This window comes from Cryptomeria japonica, chromosome 8, assembly GCF_030272615.1.
Source record: "Cryptomeria japonica chromosome 8, Sugi_1.0, whole genome shotgun sequence".
NCBI classification, from domain to species: domain Eukaryota; kingdom Viridiplantae; phylum Streptophyta; class Pinopsida; order Cupressales; family Cupressaceae; genus Cryptomeria; species Cryptomeria japonica.
Window position 1 is genome coordinate 417111680 of NC_081412.1, and position 13283 is coordinate 417124962.

Consider the following 13283-nt stretch of genomic DNA (forward strand, 5'->3'; position numbering starts at 1 on the left):
AATTTGGCGATTGGTTGATGAGTTTTCGCAATTTTTTATTTCAATTTGGCAATTGGTTGATGATTTTTCGCGATTTTTTATTTTGATGAGTTGATTTAATTTTTCAATTCTTCAAATTTGCTGTCAATTGGATTTGATTTTTGAAAGGGTAAGATTTGATTTGATTTTTTGATTTTTGATAATGTAAGGTTTGATTAGCTATCTAATTCATAAAATTAGACACTCCTGATTGATAAATTTGATGATCAGTTCTGATTATCTTGATGCACACGCAAAATGAGATAAGATTGATAATGACCTCATGATAGATGAGCGTCATTGATAGGGACCTAATGAGATTTGATAAAAATAGACCGATAGATAGATTTGATAGATAAATCAAGAAATTGATATGATGAGATGATTGGATTGCAGAAGCACTTTACCATTCTTCAGTCTCGAGAGTGTTTCCTGAAGACATGGATGTTGATACCCCGCCTTAGCCAGGCGGAGCGAGATCACATTAGCATATGTGGTCTGTCTTCCCTTCTTGACATGCCCCGGCCCCTCATAAACCGGGGATTACTAATAGCTTTAGCAAAGCGCTGACATAGTGAACATAACATGTTTCACTTGCCGACTGGAGAGATGACGGTGACACCTGAGGATGTCCACCGAATTTTGCGGATCCCTGTGATGAGTGATTTAGTATATTATGATCTCAGCGAGCAGGGTGGGACAGAGGCACTTTGTCACGTGTTTGAGGATGACGAGATCGGCAAGTATGATATTGCGTCGCAGGATATGTTAGAGCTAGGGTATGCCACGTTACTGACTATGCTTGCCGGCTTTATTGGAGGCTTCCTTTGTCCTAATCACAGGTCAAAGGGATTATCTGTTGGATGGGGTCATCTTCTTGAGCAGATGGTGACAAAGGGGACCTGATTTTCATGGGGGTCATGTATGTTAGCGCACTTATATCATGACTTGCATTGAGTTGTATACCAGGGATCAGTTGCATTATCAGCAGGGGTGATTGTGCTTCAGATATGGGCCTGGGAGCATTTACCTATCACACAACCATTAGCAGATAGAGAGAGACCTCTAGGCAGACCTTATGCTGACGGGTATCCTGGTGTCATTGTCCAGCGAAAGCTGGGCAAATTAGAGTACTGGAGATGAACCTTGGATGACCTAGATACTGTGATATGGAGGTCATACAGGGACTGTGAGATTTGGCCCGAGGATGCATTGGAGATGCTATATGTATTCATGGTGCAATATCTGATTGGCTCGACACCTTATGTCATCGAGCAATTCCCTTGTATGAGGGTATTGAGACAGTATGGTAGGATATAGGGGATACCACAGGGTACAACTCATTATGCTCACCGGAGATTGGATGTGGCTACTTAGGGGCCTTCTATTTCATATGACCAGGCCTGCGCAGAGTATCGATCATTGGAGCCAGTTGATTGGGATCATCTTCCAGGTATGATGGATAGTGGGATAACACATGAGTATGCCATGCATTGTACTATACACAAGTTTTTGAGGTTGACACGTCCGATGAGCCAGAGCCAGTTTTCGATGAGGATGATGAGAGGCCACGACGCAGAGCTCCTAGATGACAGAGGGATGGTAGAGACAGAGATGATAGCGGAGATGGAGATGGATATGGAGGAGATGATGGTGGAGATGATGATGGGGGAGATGATGATGAGGGAGATGGTCGAGCAGTGGTAGTGGCAGGGACAGTGGTGTAGGAGCATCCTTCTAAGGTCTTCCTCCTTTTGGTTTTATTGGTGTTTTGCTTCTTTAAGAAGCCATTGTAAATGTAATAAGAGCCATGAGCTCATTGGTCTTAAATAGGTCCTAATTTAGGTCCTAGGTTCTCATTTCTTATGGAGGAGAGGTTATGTGTTCCATTGGTGAGTTTGGGGTGGTGTTGTCCATAGGATAACCCAATGTAGGCCTAGTAGTTAAGAAAAGCAACTTTGGAAAAGTTGCTCAAAAGTTGCAAAAAGTTGCATGACAACTTTTCAAAGTTGTCAAGCAACTTTTCCACCTGATAGGTCAAAAACCTTAGCTTAGCATGGAAAACCCTAATTTTGGCACATAGACTAAGGAAAGGATACTATATATGGTTTTAAACCCTAAAATGAAGGGTTGGATGTCAGATTGTACGACCAAGAGTAAAGACCTTGACTGTGATTTGGTTTTTGTTGCCAGTCGGCACAAATGAAGCATTAACAGGTTGATAATGGATTGTTTTATGAACTAAACTATGTTGTGAATCTTGAATTATATTTATACTTTCATTTGAGCACTTAGGGTAGGTTCTTGTGTAGGTTTTTGTGTGTTTGTAATTATTTTTGTGAAGTACTCTGTCACTGTCCAGTTTTGGACTATTTTGTGAAATGGAATGATAACTCCTATCCCCATTGTGGAATCAACATGAAACCATGGGGAATAGGAGTAAATACCCTATAAATTACTTCAAAGAAAGTAGGGCCCTTGAAGATGTAGGGAAGCCATTCAAAGACCCACTCCTATGCGAGACTAGACTATGCCCGACTAGGAAGGGTTGAGTTGCAGAGGTCCATGAGAGCAAGGTAGGACAAGTATGGAGGCACCCTTTGGAGGAGGTGTAGAGGGATGTGTGAAGCACCATTAGTGAGAAGGAGGAGATTCCACCAATCCAGATAAGGTGGCAAAGACAATGAACCATCACTGTGACCCAGACGGGCCTTAAAACCCTTGTAAAAACCCTCAAAAACCCCAAAATTCACCTAGGGCAGTGTACGTACACTTGGAGGCCCAAAACCAAAAAAATCCTTGAGCCCTTGCCAAATGATTAGTAGTCCTTTTGGGAAGTTTCACAAGTATGTGCATCATTTGCAAGAGGGAGCCCTCAAAGTTCGGATTGGAGACCTAATTGGGCACATTCCTTGTAGCCCTATTTTGTAGGAAAAGAGCAAAATAGCGAGATCGGTAAGGAATTGGAAGGTTAAAACCTCTTGGGGGCACATGAATGGATGGATAACCATATCAAAGACCTTCCCTAACCTTGCTAGGACCTAAGAAGGTGAAGAAGGAGCTAAACCCTTATTAGCCTATGTGAGGGTTTTTGGTGGTTGAGAGTAGATGTGACTTAGGGAGGAAAATCACAGATTGTTGGTGGGTGGATTGGGCAAGGTCAGGGGATTCCACAAGAAAGAGAAGTCCTAGAGACCCTAGGGTGTGGTAGAAACACCTGGTGATCCAAGGAGAGGATCAAGGAGCATAGACTAGGCTAGTCTATCCCATACCCATTCCCATCATATTGGTATCAGAGCGAGTTAAAGATTTGGTGGACCGTGCATGTCTCTATATTCTGGTGAATCAATAGGGGAGAACATAATGGTCACTAATGCAGAGTTGGATAGGGAGGTAGAAGAGCAGAAGGAGAAGAATAGACTCATTGAAGAAGCTATGAGTGAGATAAGGGACAAGCTGCAAGAAGTGGTTGATCAGAGGACACATGGACCTTGGGGTGAGGACACCAAGGATAAAGGCAAGAAAACCATTGATATAGATGACATTATACCTAAAGCAGACCCCTTGATCAATGAAGAACCTTTTGTAAAGTCCATTAAGGCTTTGAATACCAAAGCTTTTGAAGGATTGCCACATTTCAGTAGAAGGATGGACATTGACACTGTCATGGAATGGATTGAGGGTATGGAGAACCACTTTGAGTGTGAAGGAGTGACAAAAGCTCAAAAGGTTAAGGTTTCCAAATCAAGACTAAGAGGAGCAACCTTGACATGGTGGAAGTACTTGCAAGAAGAAAGAATTAGTATGGGGAAGCTACCTATTGAAAATTGGAAGGCCATGGTGAGTAAGATCAAGGAGAACTACTTACCAAAGAATTATGAAGTCCAACTTCAGAAGAAGAGACAGGGATTGAAGAAAAAAGACCTTGGTGTGACCTCCTACACAGAGGAGTTTCAAAAGCTTTGTCTTAGATCCAAAGTCCAAGAAGAGGAATCTATCAAGGTGGCTAGGTATCTAAGTGGCCTAAAGTGGAACATTCAAGAGGAAATAAGCCTATGGACTCCTACCACTATCAAAAAATGTCATCAGCTCGCTGCTAAGGTGGAAGAGAGGAACAAAAGGAAAGGAGACTCTAATAACATGGGTAGAGGCAGAGGTAGAGATCAAATGAATCATCGAGGTGGTTACCAAAGCAAGGCAAATGAGCAAAGGAACCAAGGAGAATCCAAGTTGACTGAACATGGCAGTGAAACCAATCTCAGAGGGGGCCATTCTAGAGGAAGAGGTGCACAAGGGGGTCCAAGCAGGGGTAGAGGTACTGGCAGGGGTAACTCCTACCTTGCAACCATGAAATGCTACAACTGTGGTCAATTGGGACACCCGACCTATAGATGTCCTGACAAGCCTACCTCATCAAACAGTGGAAAGAGGGTTGCTTATGCTCATGAGGACACATCAAGCAGTAAAACACCTGAGGTGGACCATATTGAATCAGAGATTGGAGAAAATCTAATGTTCAATAGAGTCTTGATAAGACAGCCAGTTAAGGATGAACCTAAGCATAGGAGAGCATTGTTCAGGGTGAGATGCAAGATCCTTGGTAAAGTTTGCAAGGTGATAGTTGATTTAGGGTCAACTGATAACATAATATCAGATGAGGCAGCCAAGAAGTTGAAACTCACAAGGATACCCCACACTAGCCCTTACAAGGTGACACGGTTGAATCAAGAGCAGAGTGTGCTTGTCAATGAACAAACTTGGGTAGAGTTCTCTATTGGAGGATACAAGGATAAGATCCTTTGTGATGTGTTACCCATGGATGCCTATCACCTACTGCTAGGTAGACCCTAGCAATTTGATAGGAAGGTGATCTATGATGGAGAGGAGAACTCCATTTCCTTCAAGAAGGATAGCAAAACCTTTAAGATTCAGTCTCTGACAGAGAATGATGAGGGAACCTCAAGAACACCTAGTGTCTTAATGACTACTGGTAAAGAGTTCTTACACTTGCTACATGAGGAGGAGACAGTGAGGTGTGCCATCTTTGTGAAGCCAAAGGAGGAGAAAGACAAGTTGCAGGCAGAGGTACCCAAGGAGGTGAAGTAAATGTTGCAAGAGTATAAGGACATAGTGAGTGATGGAGCACCTACAACAATCCCACCAAGAAGGTCTATAAGCCATCAAATAGACTTTGTTCCCGGTGCATCCCTACCTAATAAAGCTGCATATAAGCTCACACCTAACCAAAACAAGGAGGTGGCAAGGCAAGTGCAGGAGTTGTTGGAACAATGACTGATCAAGAAGAGCATCAGCCCATGTGCAGTCCTGGAAGTGCTAGCATCAAAGAAGGGAGGCAAGTGGAGACTTTGCACTGATTCAAGGGCAATCAATAGGATCACCATAAGGTACAGATTTTCTATTCCTAGAATAGAGGATCTGATGGACTATTTAGGAGGTACCATGTATTTTACCAAGTTGGACCTTAAAAGTGGTTATCATCAGATTAGAATTAAGGAGGGGGATGAGTGGAAGACCGCTTTTAAGACCACAGAAGGGTTGTATGAATGGCTTGTGATGCCATTTGGACTTACTAATGCCCCAAGCACCTTCATGAGGTTGATGAATGAGGTGTTGAAGGACTTCACAGGTAGGTTTGTGGTGGTGTACTTAGATGACATACTCATCTATAGCAGAACCAAAGAGGAGCACCTTGAACACTTGAGGTTAGTCCTAGAGAGGTTTCCTGAAGAGAAGTTGGCAATCAACTTAGAGAAGTGTGACTTTTTGAAGCAAGAGTTGGTCTACTTGGGATTTGTGGTGTCTAAGGGAACCTTGAAGATGGATCCAAGCAAAGTGGAGGCAATCTTGAATTGGCCTACCCCTAGAACAGGGACTGAAGTTCAGAGTTTCCATGGTTTAGCCCAATTCTATAGAAATTTTTTGAGGAATTTCAGTGGCATATGTGCACCAATACTTGACACCATAAAAGGAGGCCTAAAAACCAAATTCAAGTGGACTGAATAGGCTAATAAAGTATTCCAATTATTGAAGCAAGAAGTAGCCACAAAACCCATCCTACTATTACCTACTTTTGACAAGCTATTTACATTGGAATGTGATGCAAGTGGCATTGCAGTAGGCGGTGTTTTGAGTCAAGAGGGAAGGCCTATGGCATTCTTTAGTGAGAAGCTTAATGAGGCCAAGAAGAAGTACTTAGCCTATGACCTAGAGTTGTATGCACTAGTTTAGTCTCTCAAAAAGTGGAGGCATTACCTACTCCCAAAGGAATTTGTGGTGTTCACAGATAACCAGGTTTTGAGTTGCATTAACACTCAAGAGAAGCTTAGCAATAGAAATTTGAAATGGATGGAATACCTCCAATCCTTCACCTTCACCATCAAGCATACAAAAGGGGCAACTCAATAAGGTGCCAAATGCTTTAAGCAGGAAGTTGTTGACTGTTCAAGAGTTACAATTGCAGAGCATAGGAATAGAAGGTTTCAAGGACCTCTCTGAAGTAGATGAAGACTTCTCATCAGCCTACAAGATTTGCAAGGAGTTTGAGAATCATTTTCATGGTGAGTATGCAAATTACACTCTCCAAAATAGTCTCTTGTTCAAAGGTAATTAGTTATGTGTGCCTAGAGGATCCATGAGAGAAAACCTCATCCAAGTAAAACACAATGGTAGTCTAAGTGGACACTTTGGAGTCAACAAAACTTTGGATCTAGTATAGAGGTACTATTATTGGCCCAAGTTGCCAAGAGATGTGAGAAAGTATGTGGAGCAATGTGGTGTGTGTCAAAGGGCAAAAGGAGGATCAAGTAATGCAACCTCTATCAACCATTACCAGTCCCAAATAGGCTTTGGGAGTGTGTGAGCATGGACTTTGTAGTAGGACTCCCCAGGACAAAGACAGGTATGGATAGCATCTATGTGGTAGTAGACAGTTTTTCTAAGATGAGCCATTTCATTCCATGTAAAACTACTCATGATGCCAGCTATGTTGCACATCTCTTCTTTAAGGAGATTGTAAGGTTTCATGGACTTCCACTAAGTATTGTTTCAGATAGGGACATCAAGTTCATGGGCCATTTTTGGAAAACCTTATGGAAAAGGTTAGGGACCAATTTATCATTTAGCTCAACTTACCATCCACAAACTAATGGTCAAACTAAAGTCATTAATAGGGTGTTAGGCAACTTGTTGAGGTGTCTAACCAAGGAGTATGGGCAGACATGGGATCTAGTCATTCCACAAGCAGAGTATGCCTATAATGATAGTGTAAATAGGACCACTGGAAGGAGTCCTTTTGAGTTTGTCTATGGTAGACATCCAAGGGGAGTGTGTGAACTCAGGGAACTTGGTTCCATGGAGATGAAGAGTGGCCAAGCAGAGGACTTCACTCAAACCATCAAGGAAGTCCAAGAACAGGTCAAGAAAGCCATCCTAGAGTCTACTCAAAAACTAAAAGCAAAAGTGGATGAAAGAAGGAGAGAGGTTCAGTTCAAAGTGGGTGACTATGTGATGGTCCATCTGAGAAAAGCTAGAATGCAAAGTGGCAAGCCTACTAAACTACAAATGAAGAGGGTAGGACCTTGTAGGATTCTATCCAAATATGGTGAGAACGCCTACAAGGTTGATCATCCTTTAGATTTGGCTATATCACCAGTCTTCAATGTTGCTGACCTGATACTATACAAGGGTGAAATAGAAAGACAAATTGAGAATCAAGCCAAGGTACTACAAGACTTGGATGTGAATGCTTTACCTCAAATGAAGCAGCCCATAGCAAAGGAGATCTTGGAATCAAGGGTGAAAAAGTCTACTAGACACCAGGTCTATATGGAACACTTGGTAAAGTGGGTAGGTCAACTTGAGTCTGAAGCCACTTGGGTTGAAGAGGGCAAGTTCAAGAAACTTGGTATTGACCTGGCTCTCCTTTCTCCCTCAGTTCCTTAACTTTTCTGCAGAGGGGGAGTATGGTGCAGGAGCACCCTTCTAAGGTCTTCCTCCTTTTGGTTTTTGTTGGTGTTTTGCTTCTTTAAGAAGCCATTGTAAATGTAATAAGAGCCATGAGCTCATTAGTCTTAAATAGGTCCTAATTTAGGTCCTAGGTTCTCATTTCTTGTGGAAGAGAGGTTATGTGTGCCATTAGTGAGTTTGGGGTCCTTTTAGCATGGTGGTGTCCATAGGATAACCCAATGTAGGCCTAGGAGTTAAGAAAAGCAACTTTGGAAAAGTTGCTCAAAAGTTGCAAAAAGTTACATGACAACTTTTCAAAGTTGTCAAGCAACTTTTCCACCTAATAGGTCAAAAACCTTAGCTTAGCATGGACAACCCTAATTTTGGCACACATACCAAGGAAAGGATACTATATACTGTGACTGGGTTTTTGTTGCCAGTCGGCAGAAATGAAGCATTAATAGGTTGATAGTGGATTGTTTTATGAACTAAACGGTGTTGTGAATATTGAAATGTATTTATACTTTCATTTTGAGCACTAAGGGTAGGTTCTTGTGTAGGTTTTTGTGTGTTTGTAATTATTTTTGTGAAGTACACTGTCACTATCCAGTTTTGGACTGTTTTGTGAAATGGAATGATAACTCCTATCCCCATTTTGGAATCACCATGAAACCATGGGGAATAGGAGTATAGACCTTGTACATTACTTCAAAGAAAGAAGGGCCCTTGAAGATGTAGGGAAGCCATTCAAAGACCCACTCCTAGGTGAGACTAGACTGTGCTTGGCTAGGAAGGGTTGAGTTGCAGAGGTCCATGAGAGAAAGGTAGGACAAGGATGGAGGAACTCTTTGGAGGAGGTGTAGATGGATGTGTGAAGCACCATTGGTGAGAAGGAGGAGCTTCCACCAATCCAGATAAGGTGGCAAAGACAATAAACCATCATTGTGACCCAGGCAAGCCTTAAAACCCTTGTAAAAACCCTCAAAAACCCCAAAATTCACCTAGGGCAGTGTACAGACACTTGGAGGCCCAAAACCAAAAAAATGCTCGAGCCCTTGCCAAATGATTAGCAGTCCTTTTGGGAAGTTTCACAAGTATGTGCATCATTTGCAAGAGGGAGCCCTAAAAGTCCGGATTGGAGGCCTAATTGGGCACATTCCTTGTAGCCCTATTTTGTAGGAAAAGAGCAAAATAGCGAGATCGGTAAGGAATTGGAAGGTTAAAACCTCTTAGGGGCACATGAATGGATGGATAACCATATCAGAGACCTGCTGTAACCTTGCTAGGACCTAAGAAGGTGAAGAAGGATCTAAACCCTTATTAGCCTATGTGAGGGTTTTTGGTGCTTGAGAGTAGATGTGACTTAGGGAGGAAAATTACAAATTGTTGGTGGGTGGATTGGGCAAGGTCAGGGGATTCCACAAGCAAGGGAAGTCCTAGAGACCCTAGGGTATGGTAGAAACACCTAGTGATCCAAGGAGAGGATCAAGGAGCATAGAATAGGCTAGTCTATCCCATACCCATTCCCATCAGACAGGCACACCAGGAGCTAGCAATTCCAGATCTACTAGAGATGTATATACAGATTGGATGGCCCAGGTGGTTAGACGTAGGAGATTAGGTCCAGGGAATCAGGAACATCAGGTTCCAGAGCAGGAGGGACCCCCAGTTGAGTAGGTACCTATGACAGTATCATGGGCTGAGTAGCCACAGATAGAGGCACCTCGAAGGATCCTCATTAGGATATCGTCGCATCAACAATAGGCTCAAATTACAGACTTACAGGCTCAGGTTTAGCAGCTAGAGAGTCGACTTGCAGAGAGGGACTCTCAGATGGCCTAGCTAGAGACTCAGATGGCTTCTCTCCTAGTCAAGAGAGATGCATCTATGGATAGGTGTCGGCAAGCTGAGACATAGGTATAGTTGTTAGGAGGGTCTACTTCAGGGAAGAGTTCCCTAAAGATGATGCACCAGGGGATTTGAGAGGCTAAGTATTATAGTACATTATATTTTACTGTTGTTCCTCCTGAGCAGAGGGCTCCAAGATTTTCACAGTTGAGTAGGAGATCGGGACAGAGCCAGACTGAGAGTCGAGGAGTGACAGGGCCACTTCAGAGAGCTCCCCCAGGTGGGGACTCAGGTACAGGGGTACTAGCTGGTGCTACTCTACCTGCTGCATCAGGATAGTGTTCTGCTCCGCTTCCCAGTGGTCACATTGATATAGGACATTGATCTATTTATGTACACACCTTTTTGTGATGAGATATTGATTATTCCTGTGATGTATATTTATGATGTATCTCATATATTTTGTGATATCATTGTACCTTGGACATTGATCTTGTTTTGATGATATGATATGCAATCGATCCTATTCGCTCTATATGACCTATGAGATGATGGATGCATTCTATTTGATATATGATTATGATGTGCAATTACTTTCATGATGTATGCTTGATGTATGCTTTAATTTCTATATGCTTATGAATTCTATATGATGAATATATGATGATGCAATATTTACATGATGTATGCAAATGCAAATATGTATGGTGATGCTTATAATTTCTATGTGATGTTTGTGCGATTGCAATGCTTTCTATGTTTATGATATTTTTTTACAATTTTCTCATGCATGTTAATATGAGATGGATGCAAATGCAATGCAATGGTGTTATTTTATATGATTTGAGATTTGATGAATTCCATGCAATGATCTTACTAAATGAATGAATGATTTGATGCTTTATATGAATGATGCCTTGGTATGCAATGGTTACATGAGATGAACTAACTTATCATGCAGGATGAATGAATTGATTATTTTTGTTATTGTCCAATGTACTCAATCACGTAATAAGAGAGACAACACCATGTTAGCTTTAGCCTTGGAAAATATGAGCATTGTGATCCCATGCAGAATGAAATACAAATCTATCTTAAAATGCAATCCAATGCAATGATCGGACCGGTCATGGAGTCATTGCTTTGTTTCATCATTGAGCCTTTAAAATGTGGGAAGTGAGTGCAAACATCAATGGTATAATTGAACCATGATGACCTGAGCACTACTTTCCTGGGTTTTGATATTGCAAGTTAGCACAAGCATCGAGGTATAATTGAACCAAGATGACCAGAGTGTTGCTTGTGTAAAACAGGCAATATTAACCATATCTATATGCAAGTCTGAAATGTCTTCCATGATATTCTGATGATCATTTCCTTAGACAACTTTGCACATATTAATGATTAATTTACAGACAGTAGACAAGAAAAATATCATGTTCCTTCATCGTTCCTCTAGTCAAAGACATCTTGGAGTTACTCAGAAATCATGATAGTGAAAATCAAAATAAAATAATTGAAGCATTATTGCCAAAGTGTTAAAACCATGAGTCAAGATATATCATCCATTGATACGTGTTTTGTCATGTTTAGATTGATATGTGATAGTTAATGGTTAACAATGTGATCTTATGTTCAATGTTGGATGTATCTCAGTTTTTTGTTTGATAAGCATTGTCTGACTGTTGTTCTACCTGCTTTGATTAAGCTCAAAATGATTGTAACTTTTTGCCCCCAACCAGGTACAGGATTTTGCCCCCAGCCTAGAAACAAGCCTTATTATGATATAGTCAATGATCCAAACCATGACGAGAAATCACCCGGGATGACTGCGTATGTACAAAAGGCTTTATGATATGAACAACGGTGATGGAAAAGAATGCAAGCGAAAGAAAGCATGAACCAATAGATGGCAGAGCTAGCCGACAGATAGCGCTTGTTTGCTAGGTTTTCACCATCTGTTTTTTTTATTGCACTTTTTCTCATATTTGATTTTTTTTTCTTTATTATTGTTTTTGCTTTTTCACTGTTTTTGGATTTTCTGCTTTTTCACTGTTTTTGGATTTTCTTCTTTTTCACTGTTTTTGGATTTTTTAGGCATAAAACTTCTTCAGATGCATGCTATTGATGGGTTCCTCAACCTGATCTTCGTCTTGTGTTGATAGTTGATATGCCCCTAACCCAAATATTGTTGTGACTACAAATGGACCTAACCAGTTTGGTTCAAATTTTCCTTTCTTTTCTCGATCTGACTGATTTCATGGATTTTCTTTTAGTACTAGTTCTCCCACTTGAAAGATTTGTGGTTTGACCTTGTGATTATAGCTTCGGCACATTCTTTTTTGATATACCTTTAAATGATCAAAGGCATTTTGTCTTCATTCATGGATCAATTCTAACTCTTGTAGTCTAGATACTCATTGTTCTTCATCTGGAATAAGACCTTTTAGTGATACACGTAGAGAGGGAATCTCTACTTCGATTGGCAATATGGCTTTTGATCCATATACAAGAGAGAAAGGTGTGGCACCTGTTGGTGTGCGGATACTGGTGTGGTAGGCCCAGAGAGCAGGGTTTAGTTGAATATGCCAATCTTTCCCAGCATCGTTCACTATCTTTTTGAGGATTTTCAGAATAGTTTTGTTAGATGCTTCTGCCTACCCATTCCCCTATGGACAATAGGGTGTGGAGAATTTGTGCTGGATCTTAAACTTCTCACATAGCTCTTGTACATCCTGATTCTTGAATGGTTACCCATAATCAATGATAATGGTCATTGGTATTCCATAGCGATAGATGATGTAATTCAAGATGAATGCAGCAATTTGTTTTCCTATAATATTTGTGAGAGGTACTACCTCGATCCATTTTGTAAAATATTTTGTAGCTACAAGGATGAATTTGTGACCATTTGTTGAAGAAGGATTTATTTTTCCTACTAGATCAAGACCCCATTGACAAAAAGGCCAGGATGTTGCCAAAGCATGAAGTTCTTGTGCTGGTGCATGGATCAAGTTCCCATGGATTTGACATTGTTTGCACATTCTAGCTATCTGAAAAGAATCTCGTTCCATAGTCGACCAATAATAGCCCAAGCATATCATTTTTTTTGAAAGGGTAAGACCACTTGAATGAGTGCCACAAATGTCGTTATGGACTTCCTTTAAGACCTTCTTAGATTCTTCTTGTTCGAGACATCTTAAAAGAGTACCATCTAGACCTTGTTTAAATAAGGTATCCGTGACAAGAGTATAATGGGAGGATTGGCAGATAAAGTTTCTCTTTTGATTTTTCGATAAGTCAAGAGGTAAGATGTTATCTTTTAGGTATGTGTAAGTTTGGCCATAGCGGGAGGAATCATGTCCTATAAGTTGACAAATGATTTGGGAATCAGGACAATTATGAGAAGGGTAAAACAACTCTTCAACCAGGAATTCATAACGCTCTTGATT